At 37.1% G+C, this 17,457-nt stretch overlaps 1 long non-coding RNA gene across 1 annotated transcript in view; it reads left to right on the forward strand.

The window, feature by feature from the left end:
- Positions 1-1,855: 1,855 nt before the first annotated feature.
- LOC148128813 (uncharacterized) overlaps positions 1,856-17,457 on the forward strand; it is a 59,107-nt gene continuing 43,505 nt past the window's right edge. The window contains exon 1 of the long non-coding RNA XR_015745902.1: positions 1,856-2,037. This is a non-coding gene — a long non-coding RNA (uncharacterized LOC148128813). The remainder of the gene's footprint in view (positions 2,038-17,457) is intronic.

The following is a 17,457-nucleotide window of genomic DNA, read 5'->3' on the forward strand; positions in this document are numbered from 1 at the left end:
CCACTGTTTCTCACTCTTTGAGGATAGAAATGTTGTCCAGCCAGCATGGCCGTTTTCATTAGTGTGGACTCTCAGCTTCCTGAGAATGAAGATTAAACAGAATCTGATTGCCAGTCTGATTGGATTTTATCGATGGAATGAATACTATTTTGTCCTTTATGAGACAACAAAATCAATTGGTTGATCTTGATAACATTGATCTGAAATAGTGGACGAATGCCCTCTACTTCTTTTTGAAGTAGTTAATTGAGATTTTAAAAGGCCTGGGTGCTGTTCAGTTTCCAGGTGAAGATTTTCAATATTATTGTGAAGTTTCTATTCACCTCCATACTTCTGAACTTGTCATAGATTTGTGTGAGTGTAAGGGGTGGGGGATGGATTTGGCCACACACAGATATCTTTTTAGTTCTTTTTAGTTCTGGAAAAAGGCATCAATTCACAGTCATAAATTACATTCATAAATATTTAGTGAACTCCTGTGAGCGTGTTTGTTTTTAATGAAGTGGAAAAAAAACCTGGGCCTGATGCAATGCAGCACTGCTAAAGGAGAATAATTTATATTTTGGAGAAGAAGAAAATCACTTGTACAAAATCTTCTTCAGACACTAAAGCATATTGGGTTCTTTGTAAACAAATCTATCTTATATAGGAATATAGAAAGAAATCTTCTCTGATACAGCATTTTGTTCTCACAACAGCTAAACAAAGTTATATGGGAAATCCAGAGAGCGTATTTTCACTCTAATACATTTCATGTGTTCTCCAGCAGTAACGATTGAGAGACATACTGGCCACTATGGAACTGATCTAATAAATCTTTTTCATGATTTGTAGTTATCCATTTTTATCAATTTTTTAAAAGCTGCCATGTTGTTCGCCACCACAGCATTTTGCAATGAACATTACCTCTTCATCACTTCCTCTCTTTAATGCAAAAACGTACAAAGGAATGTTTAATTAAAGACTTTGGTCCTATGTTCTAATAAGCTATGAATGGAATAGAGAAGCATTTGTAGCTATGTGCACAAGTTTATTGCATAACTCAACTTCCTAAATTGACTTTGTATAATCATATGCACAACTGTACTATATAATCATCAGTAGAAATCTTGAATAAAATAATTATTGCTTAATTGAAAATATTTATTTATTTTACAGTCATATAATATATTCACAATCTTAAAATTAATCCATTTTGTAAATTATTTACATAATATTAAGAGTACTTAAGCCAATTATATTTAAGATACTGTAATAAAAATTTCTTGCCTAGTACAGTAATCTACAGTTGTAATAGTCATAGGCAAAGCTCCTTGAGAAGAACATTCCATAATTGGACAGACACAAATACTTTCCTATACAATGGCTGTTATATGAATCCTGAGAAAGCAGTATCTTCTCATATAAAGAAACAATATCCACAAAAAATAGAACAGGGTAATTTGTCCCAAATTTGTAGATAGAGAGAAGTCTTAGAATTAGTCTAAGACATAAAGAAAAAAAATGAATATGAAAGATGGGTATAATTATAAAGGAAGATGGAGGTGGAATCTTCTGAATGCCATTTACAAAAGAGTCTGGAAAACAGGTGTGATCAATTTTCATGGGGTGCCGATAAACTGCCCACATTGCTTCAGGAAAGAATTAAAACTCACAGCCCAGTGATAACAATCATGTCTTTTTCTTGAGGCAGATAGCTATTTTGCTCAGGGTCCTGTATTATTTTCAGATGTCCATGCCTCAGATGCTGGGAGCAATGGAATTGATGCACAACATCAGATTATATTACAAATGCAAGACTTTCAAGAAGCCCGGAAACTCACCCCCCTCCTACTTTTTTTTCATTCCCATGAAGTCCATGACAAATGACATGCTTTCTCCCCAAAAGACCTGTCACTTAAATTACTGCTTTGTAAATAGGAATGCAGCATGTTTGGCAACCACAAAAGCATGAAGCTGACCGTGGAGAACCATGGAGAATAAAATTAACTGAAGATCATTTTCTTTCATGCAAGTGTTGCTGGAGGCAATGGCAAGGTAAGTACAACCCCCTCTTCAGACTGCAGGTACAAAAGCCAGCTAGTAGGAAATGAAATTTAGTTTAACTTTATCAGCAGGGTAGGTGGTCATGTGGTACCTACAGCCATCTTCTAATGTTTCATTGCTGGTTGGCCTGAGATTGTCTCACTTCCCATTCAAATGAATGTAAGAGTAGAAGCATCACAAAAGTTTTAGCTCTTTAAAACAATGATGTCTTTTCCTGGACTCGGGGAGCTGATTTCTTTCAAGGGGATGAGACACAAAACCTTTCATCTTGAAGTTGTCCTTAGGTGGTATCTGAATAAAAAGGATAATTTAATGTTAATTTTATTTTACATTTCTTTTTTATTCATCATGAACTGGAGTTGAGATAAAGGCAGCATCATAGGGACATAGCAGAATAAAAGAGAATGCCAAGGTATGCTTGTGCTCTGATTAGGTCCTAGTAGGGAAAAGCCCTGTGACTCTTTTACTGTAGCTCAAGGATGGTTGCAGTTAAGTCAAAAGGAAATTAGACAAAATGAACTCTTTGAAGTCTACATTTGATTAGAAGAATATAATAAAGAACTGGGTTTATGGTTCAATACAAGTCTAAATAATAAATAATATTATTCAGGTTATTTGAAGAACCATCCCACTCCAATGAGATTGGTCCATTCTATCTGTGCTGGCAGAGAGGGCATGCTGTGGAGCCCATCAGTCCAAGAATTTTGGTTGACAGGATCCAGGACAAGAGCCTTTTCTGCTTTGATTCCTGCCCTTTGAAACTTTGCACCCACCCTTTTGATGTTCCATAAGTGCTTAAGGATCTGGCTCTGCTAGCTGGCCTGGGAACCGAACAGATGTGCACCATTCTGGGGGTGGCTATTGGATTAGGAAAGATCCTACCTCTCCATGCATTTTGTGTCCCCTCCTCCCCAAAATAGAACATCTCAACTCTGTTAACTTTTGACCTTCATCCACTCATTGCAACGTAATATTTTTTACATATTTATTATTTATTTTACATATTTATTGCTTAATTATTTCAATGTATAGTAAGGCAAAATGGATGGAACATAAACAAACAAACATTGTCAGAATTGATTTAAATAATAGGACATAATGATAACCAATTGGATTTTCTCTACTTAGTGTCATAAAATAGTAATTGATATTATGCTTCATTGCATTGTCAAACAGTTTAGACTAGATTTTGGATTTTTGTCCACCAATGAAGTCCTTCCCTAGGACCAGGGAAAGGCAGGTGTTGTTGTGTTAAAGGTATGGTCACCCAAGATATAATTTGTTCCAAGCCTTTTGCAATAGACTGATGGTGGTTTTGCCAGTGTTTCTGGTGAACAAGTTGTTTTGAGATTACCTATTGAAGTATCTATTGCTATTGGTCCTGCCTTTGCTTTTTCCATGGTTATTCAACTTCTATATGCAAGTCTTTTAATTTCATTATCTTTTCCAGTTCTTTCTCTGCTGTTTCCAGATATTGTTCACTATTTTTTTGTATTTCTTATTGACAGTTTTTAAGTCTGGATAAGTATATTATATGAAAGTATTATTATTTCTCCATAGAAACAATAGATTATCTTTTGCAATTAGAAATGTTCAGTGGGGAAAATGATTCCCCTTAAACAGAAACAAGGCATCTTTCTATGTTTTTGCAAGAAACCACCAAAAACCTCATTTTCAATTTCTTTAGGATTAATTTGCAGGTTTACATTTTGCTGCTATTAATATGCTTCTGCAGCAGCACAGAAAGACACGGATAGCCACAGGGATATCACTAAATTTGTTGTAGTTGGTCATTGGATTGCAATGATGGGATGAAGGTCTAAAGTTAACAGAGCTGGGATTTTCTATGTTAATACATTTTGGGGAGGCGTATTTTGTTTCACACTCTCTCATGTTTTATAAAAAAAAACATTAAACCTATTTTTGAGTTTATCTTATTAATTAAAATATCAGGCATGATCAAAGGAAGATTCACTAAGGCATATTGCTCGATTTCTCCATGTTGGGAACTGTCACTATATGCCTATCCTACTTCACAGAGTTGTGGTGACTATAAAAGGCAGTAAGAGCATGCATGGTGCTTTTAGCCAAATTTATATCAGTGTGGAATATACATGTGCTGATGTAGCCTACTGTATCTCATTGCAGGTCCAGGTGCAATATAAATATAAATAAAGTTTTCTGTTATTGATACTACTTCATATAGTTACCACTTTTTCATATAACTGGACTAGAATCTAAACAGTAGAGGTTTTGATTTTGGTTTTTTTAGCCACAAACCAAAAAGCCCTGTGAATTGATCTACGAAATTCTCATGGTAAATGCTGCCTCTAGTGTGTGAGAAACAGAAGAACAATTAAGATGGAATCTATTGATGGAAACATTCAGAAACTTGTTGCATTAGACTTTGTTCAAAATAGTTTTTTAAAAAAATTAAACTTCCTGACAAAAGTCCTTTTCCTGGGGAATGCCTAGATAAGGATTGTTCAGGCATTTATTGGCTAGTATGGGCAGAAATGCAAAAAATGCAAAACCTGCCTGAAAACAAAGCATAATTTTTAGTTATACAAGTTTTTCATTCAGCATCAAATATGCAGACAAACACATGAGAGCAAAATGGATGTAACATTCTGGTAACTTGGGAACTGAATTGATTAATTTCCACAGACATTCTGACTATTCAAGCGAAGGCAGGAAGAGCCCTCTTAACATCAAACACTGTTAAAATCATACTTTCAACTTCAAATGTTTGCTCACTCAAGCCTGCGATTAAATTTCTTTTCTACACTAATACTATTTGCAAATACCAAGACAATTTTGAGGGTGCATGTTTGCTTTGTCATCTCCTTGACAGCATATGCAAATTGAATTGTCAGAACAATCTGTAAACATCAAGTGAATATAAAATGAACATTTATGATTTTCAAGTTTGATTAAATATATTCCAATAAACCTTTAGTAGATTTAAATTTAGTTGACATTTACTCATATCACTCCTTGTGGAAAAAGCAAACTTACTTATATCCCAAATGAATTGATTTTTCAAATAAAAAATAAGGACTTGGAGAATCTACGTCTCCTGTAATGTCTCTCCACAGTGTATTTACTATGTTGACAAGAAATATTTTTCTCCCTAACTGATCTGAGTGAAGTTGACATGAACCAAATGGAATGTCTGGAATAAACTCCTAATGCCTAAACTCATTTAAATTTAGGGATTTTTGTATAGTACAGAAATGGACCAATCAGCAATTTATCTTTAAAGAAGTGTGTGAGATTATTATAACATGAACACATTTTACTCATGATAGTGTGTGTTAATATGTTAAATTTCCTCATAATTCATTGGAATTCATTGTTTCAATGTGAACTGATGCTGTCCCAATTCAATAACACAGATTTCACCATTTCAGTTCAAAATATATTTTAAGCAAAACAAGATTGCTGTTGAAGTCTTTCCCTAATTATAATTTAAAATTAGGAATGTAATGTATGTATGTGGTTGTTGTACACTGAAAAAGTCAAGGTTTCTACATGTTTTGAAAGTGAATAATAAAATATTCTGTTACTCTTAAGAAAGTTGTGACTGAGTGGCTCAGAACTTTAATAAAGGGAAGTATCTATATATCACTAAACTTACTATATCTGATGTAATAGTATATAGTTATTTTCATTTATTAAAGTTCTAACTTACTCAACCAAAACTTTCTTAACTATATTTGTAATCTTCAACTTGGAAAAATGATATATCATAGACTAACAATTTTTGAATCAGGATGCTTCAAATGGTTTAATTTACACAATGCATCCAAAATGCAGGATCCATTATTCCAATGGAATTGAAAGTTGGCAAAGTTGTAATCACTCCACTCACTGCTGCAGTCAATGTGGTTTCATGATTGTCATGTCCCATGATCCTTGCCAGCTTCCTACAATGAAAGACAATGGAGAAGCTGGCAGGAAGTCAGAAGTCACTCCTGCTCCCACTGCTTTTTTGCTCACCCATGGTCATTCTGTTTCTCTGAAATGATGCAGTGGGTTGCGGGTTGTCTGATAACATAAAAACCATACATGGATGACTTCAGCTATGAACAAGTATTGAGGAAAAATTTCCAGATTAAAAAAATCAGTATATTTCCATCTCTTTCATGTATTGAATAATTTCTTTTAAAAAGATCTCCTCCAACAAGAGCTTTAAAATTAACAAAATCCAATCAAAACCTCTGATTTTGAAAAGAATTTCTTCCACAATATGTTTCTGTATATTTGTTTTATGGCTGCTTTTACTTTTATTTATGCATAAGTGGATGAAATGGATTGAACTTTGATGCTTGAATTATTTTTTGCCCCATTTGTCTATACAGTGTAGTATTTTCTTCAATTCCATTTCTCAAACAGTCTTCGGAATAACATTTGGAAAGAAGCACAAACACAAATAATTAACAACAATTAACAACAATTTAATCCTCAGAAAAAAATCTCACAAACTCTAATTCCAAACATTTTATATTAATGGCTATGATTGTTAGAATCCAATTATTGACATCCAGCAAAGGAGGAAATAATGAAATATGTATCACAACATTGCGATGCAAACTTTATCATTTAATTAATTAATTATTTAATATGGGTACCCATATCAAGGAAAGTGACTGCAAGACGAATATAAAAATCCATAAAATAATGCATATAAAACAAACACTAATGAAAATGTTATATAATAATTATTAAAAACATTAAAAACTACAAAAAGCAGAACTAAACAAGGCAATAAGTTAATAGGAGAATTGTTAGTTATAATGAGCCACCCCACAATTTTATGAATCCTCTGATTTACTTGCATGTAACATTATGACATAAGTGACTAAGTGTGGTGCCATCAAACTTTACATTCCTTCATCATTTTTTAACTATTCTGGGTTAGAACAGGCACCTATAATTCTAATTTATCTTCTTAATTTCTTTTTATTCTGTGCAACCAGGAGTGGGATTCAAATTTTTTAACAACCAGTTCTGTGGGCGTGGCTTGGTGGTCATGTGACTGGGTGGACATGGCTTGGTGGTCATGTTATTGGCTGGGTGTGACCAACTCAATATCACTCACATTGAGGCATGCATCTCCTTGCCTGGCCTCTCATAACTGTGGGGACGCTGCAACAGTCATAAGCGTGAAAAATGGTCATAAGTCACTTTTTTCAGTACCATTGTAACTCTGAATGGTCACTCCACACAAGCAAAGTACCAGCAAAGGAGGGAAAAAAACCTCCAGAGAAGTTCCTGAGACAGGAAGTCTAGTCCTGCCAAGAATGTAATAAGAGTCAACGGAGAGGCAGTTTCTGTAAGCAACACCAGAATGTTTCCTTCCTGCCTTCCTTACAGGATTAGGCCAGGAATTTCTTCTAACAACTGGTTCTCCGAACTGCTTAGAATGTTAACAACTGGTTCTAGCGAATAAGTGCAAACTAGTAGAATCCCACCCCTGTGTGCAACTTAAAATTCAAAGCATATTTAGATTGGTTAACTAGTAAATGTTTATTAAAAAACCTACATTCAAATGTAATTTCCAAAATTTTCCTTTGACAACTGCCTAATTCACAATGCAAATGTATTCTTAATTGTTGTCAGGCATTGTGATCACAAAAATCCCCAGCTCTCAGATATGATCTGGAGATTGTCTATCCTGATAAGTTTTGAAGTGTCTCAGGAGGATATGCTGAAAGTTGGCATTGAGAATAAGAAAAGGAGATCAGATATTCACCAAGTGTTCTTATTTATGACTATGAGTGCTTTAGATCAGCTTTTTTCCTAGATATGTTTTTGACTTATAAGAAGACATATTAGGCCAGTACTTCTCAAACTTAATAATTTAAAGATGCATGTGGACTTTAACTCTGGTATTCCTGGGGGTTTAAGTTCATGCATCTTAAAGTTGCTAAAGTTGATAAGCACAGTTTTGGACCATTCACTTCACACTTGGGGACTAATGATTACCCAAGTTGTCTTTAGGTAGTTTTCAGTTTGGGATATTAAACCACTTGAGTCCTGTGAAATAGGCAATAGACATATTTTTGAATGAAGAAACTTATGTACAAATGTACTAATGGTGGGATTCAATTTTTTTTTTTTTACTACTGGTTCTATGGGCATGGCTTGGTGGGCGTGGCAGGGGAAGGATCCTGTAAAATCTCCAGTCAGAGGTGGTATTTGCTAGTTCTCTGAACTACACAAAATTTCTGCTACCGGTTCTCCAAAACTGGTCAGAACCTGCTGAATACCACCTCTGAAATGTACATAAATAACCTCAGTCCCTTAAGTACATTTATGATGCTAAGATTGCTTCAAATATCTAGCATACTGGCATGATGAAATATAATCATTTCTTGATCCTTCAGAAGACATGGAGAACTGATTCCTCTAATAAAAATATTGCCAGTTGCATCTGGCTCTTGGGGGCAATACTAATTTCTGATTTACCACTGAAGAGTTACTATTGTCCAAAAATACTTCTATGGTTCTGTGACTGGCATGACTATATGCTGAAGGTGCATCTATTTACTACATCTACTTGCATTTGCATGATTTTAAACTGCGAGGTTGGCAACAGTTGGGGACAATTATAATAGAAGTTCATTGTCTCATGTGATACTTGGGTCTTGAACTGCCGACTTTCCAGTTGACAACCTAGTGTCTTAGCATTATGCTTGACTGCTATACCTTCTAGGTCATTTATTACTAATAATTATTTTCCCCATTCCTTTCTTTTCCTTTCACAAAACACTAATTTTTAAAGCTGAATTATAAGGAAGAGTACAGGCATTCCTCATTTAGCTATCACAATTGGGGTTGGCAATTGTTAAATAAAGCGGTTGCTAAATGAAACTGTGACTGTGCTTTGGAATTTTTCAATTTTCCTTTGCTTTCCAGACCAGTGAAGATTGCAAATATAAATATGGTTGTGAAATTACATTTTTGTCGCTGTTCTAAAGCTAAATGATTGAGTAGCTAAATGAATACCATCTGTTAATAAATGTTAATCAGGAAATTTTTGTATTATGCCTTAAGTTTTGCTGCCATTGGAAGAAAGATAAAAAGAATACTGAATCAATTTCTGAACATTCTGCCTTATAACAATGGACCAATGGTGGGATTCAAATTTTTTACTACTGGTTCTATGGGTGTGGCTTGGTGGACGTGGCATGGCTTGGTAGGCATGGCTTGGTGGGTGTGGCAGGGAAAGGATACTGCAAAAATCCCCATTCCCTCCCTACCCCACAAATCTGTTTTTCAGCTATGTTCTCCTGTGCAGGGCAACAAAAAAAGACCCAGCCAATCAGCTGGGACTTCGATCAGCTGGGACTTGGGAGGCAGTGAATAGATGGGGGCGGGGCCAGTCAGAGGAGGTATTTGCCAGCTCTCCGAACTACTCAAAATTTCCACTACCAGTTCTCCAGAACTGGTCAGAACCTGCTGAATACCACATCTGCAATGGACTATGTTGTTGATCATAAGTATATGAGAAACAGATCTTAATTTCTATGTTCAAATGTTTATTCTAAAATAAACCCATCAGAGAACATATAGCCTTTTAAATGTTGTTGAATTGTAATTTTCAGCATTTTTCTGGATTGTCTTTTCTGCCTTGAATTATCATGAATTGTAGCTCTATTTTATTACTATTGAAAAATGTCTAATATTTTATAAATAGAGTAGGAATCTGAAGGACAACCAAATCTGAACTAGATAATTGTTCAGAACCAAAAGGAACAATTGCCCTTTTGCTACTCTCAAGTACCACAAAATAGTTGCCATATTGGAATTCCCAGGAGATCTTTCCACAAAATATTGCCCATTAGATTGGGACTAAGATTATCAGATCTAGTGGCAATTAATTAAAACAGCCTGAGAAAAACACCCCCTTTCCCTGAAATATTGTGTTTCCAGGAATATGTGGAAAAAGAGAGAGAGAGAGTCACACAAAAGAAAAATATTAATCCTGACTGTGAAGGGAAGTTCTGACTCACTTTATATATTTCTTTTTCATAAGAGTTGTGGAGAAACATTGCGGATGATGTCATAGCAGCTGCTGATTGCCTGACAGACAGCTTCCGCAGCGCAACATGAGGCCCTGTGGTGTTCATGTCAAGAAGATTGGCAGTTGAATGACACCAATGAGAGCTGGTCTGTATTCCCTCTGGGAATGCTGCCCTAATTGATAGACGGAATGCAAGGAGAAAGGCTGTCTTTGAACCTGAAAAGGATCAGCGTTCTCCCCCTCCCTTTCTTTTCAGCTTATGCCCCCATTTTCCACAGTTCTTTTTCTATTTCTTCCTTCCTTCTTTCTTCTTTATTTAAAAAACGAGAGGGGGGAGAGGAGAGAGCACAAGAGCAAGGCATTTTGTTCTGCAGCAGTTACTGAACTTAATGGAACTGAATGTCTTTTCCCCCCTCGCAATCTGTCAGTCAAAAGCCTGAACTGCAGGGCTGCTAAATGAAGTCCTTTCAGAGTCAGATGGGGGAGAGACATGTCAGTCATCCAACAGACTGTTGTGTTTTAATCTGTCAGAGGGGTGATAGGGGAGAGCAGTCGGGCAAAGCCAGGGCACATTCCCAGCAGCAGCAAAGGGGCCCAGATAAAACCAGGTGCCAAAACCAAAACAAAAAAACCGTACACATTTGCGATGGGGAACTCTCCAGCCACTCAGCTTTGCAATCAAATCAGAGGCAGTTGAGCAAAGTTTCAGCCAAAGCTTTCTTTGGAACAACTCAGAATATAAAATTGGATTGTAGGTTTGGGATTTAAATTATGGATTTCAGATTAAAATGTTGTTTAATGTTTAAAATACCCTTTCCATACATACCCTAACAATTTAAAAATAGGAATCCATGGGATGAAATGCATTGCAAGCTACGAAAGTTGGTCTGTCATTTTGAGTTTCTCATAGGAGTTATCATGTCAATAGCAGTGTTTTTTTGTTTGAATTCTTTTTCCTAGTCTCTAATTCAGGAGTAGACAACTTTTAACTGATCAAGAGCCATATTTGATAATTTTATTTCCCTGAAACATGAGAATGAGAACCTCCAACCACTATAATATATTAACACAAGCGTTCCAACAAAGCTTTTAACCTCTAATCTTATAGGCAAACCACACTATCAATTTTCAGTGAAAAAAATGTGGTACAACCAGAGTCTTTTGGATATAGGGACTAAAATGCTAAATGTGACCAATAGTTTATTAGAGCTATTGTTGCTTTATAGAAATTGACAGAATTTAATATTTAAAAGCCACAATTAACTTTAAGTATTGCTTGTTGAACTAGCCATAATAGCCTTTGTTCATACATAAAACTAGGAATAAATCATATTTTATAAATTGCTCAGTTTAAACATTGCCTATTTATGTTTATTAGTCATCATGATTGGCTATAATAGTTATCAAACATTTATTGATATATCACTCTAAGCCTCAACCAAACACATTACGAGATATGAACTCAGTATGTGAAATCAGTCACTCTTTGTCATGAGAATTATTCGCTGACTAATACATTAGGAATATTGTAACAATTTATCAATTCATTTAAAATATATTTACATATGCACACCAACACAAAGGTAGTTGTTATTCATTTTCATGTATTTCTTCCCAACACTAAGCCAAGCCCAAAAGCTTTATTTTGGGCTTATGATATTATTCTCTAAGATATTGTGCTATTGTGATGAATAGCAAATGCTTGTTGTTGATTAGGATATTCTTGCAACTGTCTGGGTAATCCCTAAAAGATGTTCGGTTTTGAAATAATTTGTTCTGAAAGCCACTTTTTTTAGTTTTACTTCTCATGTGACAAGCGTAGTGCATCTGGACAAAGTAGAAATCATGGGGAAGAAATGATAAACCCTGATTGAAAAGAAAGTCTAGGATCAGGTCCATCATTTTACGAATTGTTACATTTTGAGCTAATACATTTGGCATAAACATTTTTCCACTCAGTAGGTTTATCCATTTCTTACAATTCTCTCTCTCTCTCTTTCCCTCTCCCTCTCCCTCTCCCTCCCTCCCTCCCTCTCTCGCTCTCTCTTCCTAAAGAGTCAGCTTGATCTAATGTCCGTGAAAATCAATGGAAAGCATCTCTTTGTTTTCAGGGACTGCTTTGATTGAGCTTTGGTGTAAGTAAAACGTCTGTTCTGTCCATATGTTTCACTATGGAAAATCAAAGGACTCCCTCCACTTGTCACTTACTGAGTGCAATTATAATATTCACAATAATTTGCATCCCGAGGAGAATACAGGAAAGCTTTGGTTGCTTTCTAGATCTCCAGTGTATAATTTGCGTTCAGCCACACCTGACTCTAGTGAGACAACACTGGGATGAAGCTTGAACTCTATTTATACTTATTCTGATCCATTGTTCCTGAAATGAAGGCCATTACAAAGAATATATGCTAGCATCTTTATCACATTTGGAACAGATTTTGACAGAGTAGTACAATATTACACAAGATAATATAGCTTTTTGTAAATCTGGTTCCGCAGTAAAACAATTAAGAAACCATTTTATTAAATTTCAGCCCACCAACAGGACTAACCTTGGACAAGTACAATTTTTGATTAATTGATTGACTGATTTTATGGCATCATATCAGTGTTGCCATTAGTAACACATAGATTGTCTACAAGATTTTCTGTTCCCAATCTAGTCTTTAGATCTTACAATAGTGCACTTATTGGTGCTGTAATTGAATCCATCTACCTTTTTATTGGTTGTTCTCTTTTTCTCTTTGTTTTCATCTTTTCATTTCAGTCTGGTCACTTGCTCCTTGATTAAATTCTCTGTTAAGTATCCTTTGGTAATCAATTTTTCTTGCCCATCCATGGTTTCACAGGAGTGTTCTCCACGACCAAAGCATAAAAGTATCAGCATTAGTTTTTCAAAGTCTATTAAATGACAAGAACAAACGAAACAAATATAGCATGTAGAGAAATTATTTTGCATTAATTATTTAAAGTATTGCTGGAAGAAGAATTGGCATCTTGGATTAGAGAGAGCATACAGTAATTTTGGGAAGGGATATGGAAAAGACAATGATTTAAATTTGGTAGGGCCATATCACACAGATGGGTAGAGATATAATTTTCTGCTCCTCATCTTGTCCCTCCCTTGCCCTCCTCTCCCTTCCCATCCTTTCCTTTCTCTTTCTCTTGATGTTCTCTTATTTTGGACTTCCAATTCTGTTTCCATAGAATTCTCCACATCAAATTTATGGGAAAATGAAATTCAATGAGGCAATAAGGAACATTAAAAAGGATCTGAAGGCCACAGATTGCCCACTTCTTATAAGATGATTCCTCTAATTTACCTTTCTTCTCATCTTCAGAAAAAGAGTCTTCTTACAACATTCTGTTCATGACACTTGGTAGTTATTTTATTCCCTGTGAAAACAGACCATAAGCATTAACTTCAGATCTAGCTAAAGGGAACAATCGAATTGGAAACTTTCAGTTTGTAAGCTTTCTGACAGTTTTAAAATGTATACCATGAACTCTGCACATAAAATCCATTGTCCTATGACCTATAACTAGAACACTTTTAATTTAAAGTACTTTAAAGGAAAAATTATGCCTCGTGTCAATAGTTTTCATCTCATTCTCCTAACAAATTTACAATCACTGGGTTCCCCCCCACACAAATGGATAGGCACCCACCCCAAGATATAGAAGCTCCATCTTTGTAAATTATTACTACTGCTATCTACCCTTTTCCCACAAACTCCTAGAATGCTTGTTAAATATTGAAGCAGGAAATTTTTCTAAAAAAAAAATAGCAGTGCTTTCTGCCACCTGTTAATAAAACTAAAATGAAAACACTTCCTTGAACATCAACGTGTTACAGAAAAAAATGGATAGGTATGATTAAAAATGTTGTGCTTTGTTTGGAAATATACGTATCAAATTTGTATAAAGTCTAGTGCTTCCAGGTTGTTTGATTACAACTTCCAAAGCCATCCAAAGCCAAGATGTGCAACATCTTCCACAAGTTTATCATTTACTGTAATTCTTCTTATTGGCTTTAAATCTTCTATTAGTCAGGTTCTCAAGGAAGCCTTTAATTCTAATGTTAAGGGTTATGGCTGTCCACGGTGTGTCCACAGGTGGCTTGTAAGGTCTATAAGCAAGGGTGGGATCCTACCAACATAACAATCGGTTCGGTGAGTGTGCACTTTGCATGCTGCGCTTTGCAGTGTGTGTTTTGTAGTGTGCGCTTGCGCGCTGTGCATGCGCACGCAGTACTTGCAAAACAACTTCTCCTGCAAGCAATCACCATCTCCTTGCAAGCAATCACCATCTACTTGCAAAACAACTTCTCCTGCAAGCAATCACCATCTCCTGCTGACATGCGGCACTCAGCTGTGTCAAGCAAAGCAACTAAGGTGAGAATAAAGGACAGCCGAGAGCCCGGGCAGGCGGGTGGGCCCAACTGAAGAAAAGATCTTCAGAGAGAACCGAAGCTGCCCTTTGGAGCTACTGGTTCTATAGAACCAGGCCGAACCGATAGAATCTCACCCATGCCTATAAGAGCACGGAATGTTCTGCCACATGTCATGCAAACATGTGTGGGCACCATTGTTGTAGCATTTGCAACTCTGGCTTTGCAGAGTGCTTGCTTCTTTTGTGCTGCAGTAGTTCTTTTGTCTTCAAATGTCTGGTAGCCTTGGTGGATCATCTTGCACCATGTCGATCAATCTTGTACCAGGGGTTTCCAGGGGGTGGTGTCAATGTACAGGCACTTGAAGAAGGCTTTCCATGTGTTTTTGTATCACTTCCTTTGTCCCCCTTATGATCGCTTTCCTTAAGACAGGTCACCATAGAAGAGCTGTTTAGGGGTTGATGGTCTGGCGTTCTTCCAACATGGCTTGCCCAGTGTGTCTGAGCTTTCATCAGCAGGGTGTGGACTGATGGCAGGCCTGCTCTGGGGAGGACTTCTGTGTCTGGCACTTGTCCTGCCACTGTATCCTCAGAAGTCTGCGGAGGCAGGTTGTGTGGAAGTGGTTCAGTTGCCTCCTGTATAGAGTCCAAGTCTACTGGCATACATCAGGGCAGGGGTGGGATTCAATTTTTTTAACAACCTGTTCTGTGGGATGGCTTAATTGGTGGGTGTGGCTTGGTGGTCATGTGACTGGGTGGGTGTGGCCAACTCAACATCACTAATGTCAAGGGGCGCTTCTCCTCGCCTGGCCTCTCATGACAGTGGGGATGCTGCAATGGTCATAAGTGTGAAAAATGGTCATAAGTCACTTTTTTCGGTACCATTGTAACTTTGAATGGTCACTAAATGAACTGTTGCAAGTCAAGGATTACCTATACAAAAATACAAAAAGCTTCTTTGCTTGCAAAAAGCTGCCCTAAATACCAATAATTAGATTAAAAATATCTGCAAACCGGAGTTACAAATCAGGCAGGGTTCCAGAGCACCTTGAAGAATTAAAATAGTTAAAATGCAGTGATAACTATCAAGCAGCCATCTCTTGCTCATAATGTGAAACCCTTTAGCAGAGAGGTCATTTAAGCTCTCCAGAAAGAGCACACCCAGGAGAAGCAATCCTTAGATCCATTTGCACCACTTAAAGATACCAGCTGGTGTCACTCACCTCACAAGATATCCTAAGGAAATCATCCATTTAAGGAAAGGTCACATGCTCCTCAAAAAGGCAGTAAAAAAAAATCAGTGCCAAGTTTGCATCCTGCCTCTTGGAAGTACACCCCAAAAGTACAGTGCCAGATACCACAAAAGCACTGAAGGAAGACCCCCTCCCCAGATAGAAAAAGAAACCATGAGGCAGGAAAAAATTCAAACACAATACAAATAATTAAATCACAACAGTAGCTGTTGCTTGTTGAAGCTGAATAGGGAAAATTATCCCATCAACCAAAAACCAGTTTTAGACCAAAACTCAGAAAGGGTATGTAAACTCATGTTTGAATGTCAATCTTTCTATCTAGCCAAGAAGCCTTGCTGAATGTCACTCATCTTGGTCCCCTGTCATTAAAAGCTTCTTTCTGACAGCTCTGCTTCATTATTGAATTATTTCTTCAAAGTGGTGATTGTCCAAGGAAGTATTTCCTCCCAACAGCAGTGTAAAAATCTTAAAACAACCCTTCCCCTTTAAGAAAGTCAAGACCGAGACAGGAAGTCTAGCGTACTAGCAATAAGGGTGGAAAAAAACAAAAGGAGATTGCTTCTAACTACCGGTTCTCTGAACTGCTTAGAAAGTTAACAGGGGATTCTATAGAAACAGTCAGAACCAGTAGAATCCCACCCCTGCATCAGGGTAGTTAGCATTACTGCTCGATAGACTTTGAACTTTGTACCAAGGCTTATTCCATGGTGGTCCCACGCATTGGTTAGCCATATGTAGAGCTTGCCTTCATGATTCTGCAGTTGACTTCAATGTCAATTGTCATTGCGCAGGAGACGATGCTGCCAAGGTATGTAAATTGGTCCACTGCTTGCAGCTTTTGTCCCTTCACTGTGATGGTGGGCTCTTGGTATTGGGCTTTCAGAGCTGGCTGGTGCGTCACTTTGGTATTCTTTGTGTTAATGAGGAGGCTGAAGTTGTCGCATACTGCTGAAAATTTATCCACACTGGCTTGCATTTCCTGCTCTGATTCAGCATTCAGGGCATAGTCATCAGCAAAAAGGAAGTCTCATAGCACAGTCTCCTTTATCTTGGTGACAGCCTGGAGTCTTCACAAGTTGAGCAGTTTTCCATCAGTCCTGTATCTCAGGCTAACTCCCAAGGAACTGTTCTGGAAGGCATTTGATAGCATGGCTGAAAACATTATGCTGAACAGAGTCAGTGCCAATACGCACCCTTGCTTGATGCTGTTTGTAATGGGAAAGGTCTCTGAAGCTTCTCTGTTGTCCAGAACATGAGCCGTCAGGCTATCGTGGAATTGATGTATCATCAGGATGAATCTGTCAGGGCACACAAACTTTGACATGATGCGCCACAGACCTTCGTGACTGATAGTGTCAAAAGCCTTGGTGAGATCCACAAGGATGGTGTACAATTCACGATTCTGCTCTTGACACTTCCCTTGGAGCTGTCAGGTTGCAAAGATCATATCCACAGTGCCATGCTCTTTGTGAAAACCACACTGTGTTTCAAGTAGTAGACCCTGTTCCAGTGGTCAGTCAGGTTGTTCAGCAACACTTGTGCAAGTATCTTGCCTGCGATGGAAAGCAGTGATATTCCTCTATGATTATTGCAGACTTGTCAATTCCCTTTCCTCTTGTAGGGATATGAGGGATACATCTTTCAGTTCCTGAGGAATGGATCCTTGATTCCAGAAGGATCGGAATAGCTGAGTGAGTTTGTTGACAAGCACTGCAGCACCATCCTTATAGACTA

Source organism: Notechis scutatus, chromosome Z (genome assembly GCF_049901735.1).
Source record: "Notechis scutatus isolate UNSWTSFEM ecotype Mainland chromosome Z, rNotScu1.2, whole genome shotgun sequence".
In the NCBI taxonomy this organism is placed as follows: Eukaryota; Metazoa; Chordata; class Lepidosauria; order Squamata; family Elapidae; genus Notechis; species Notechis scutatus.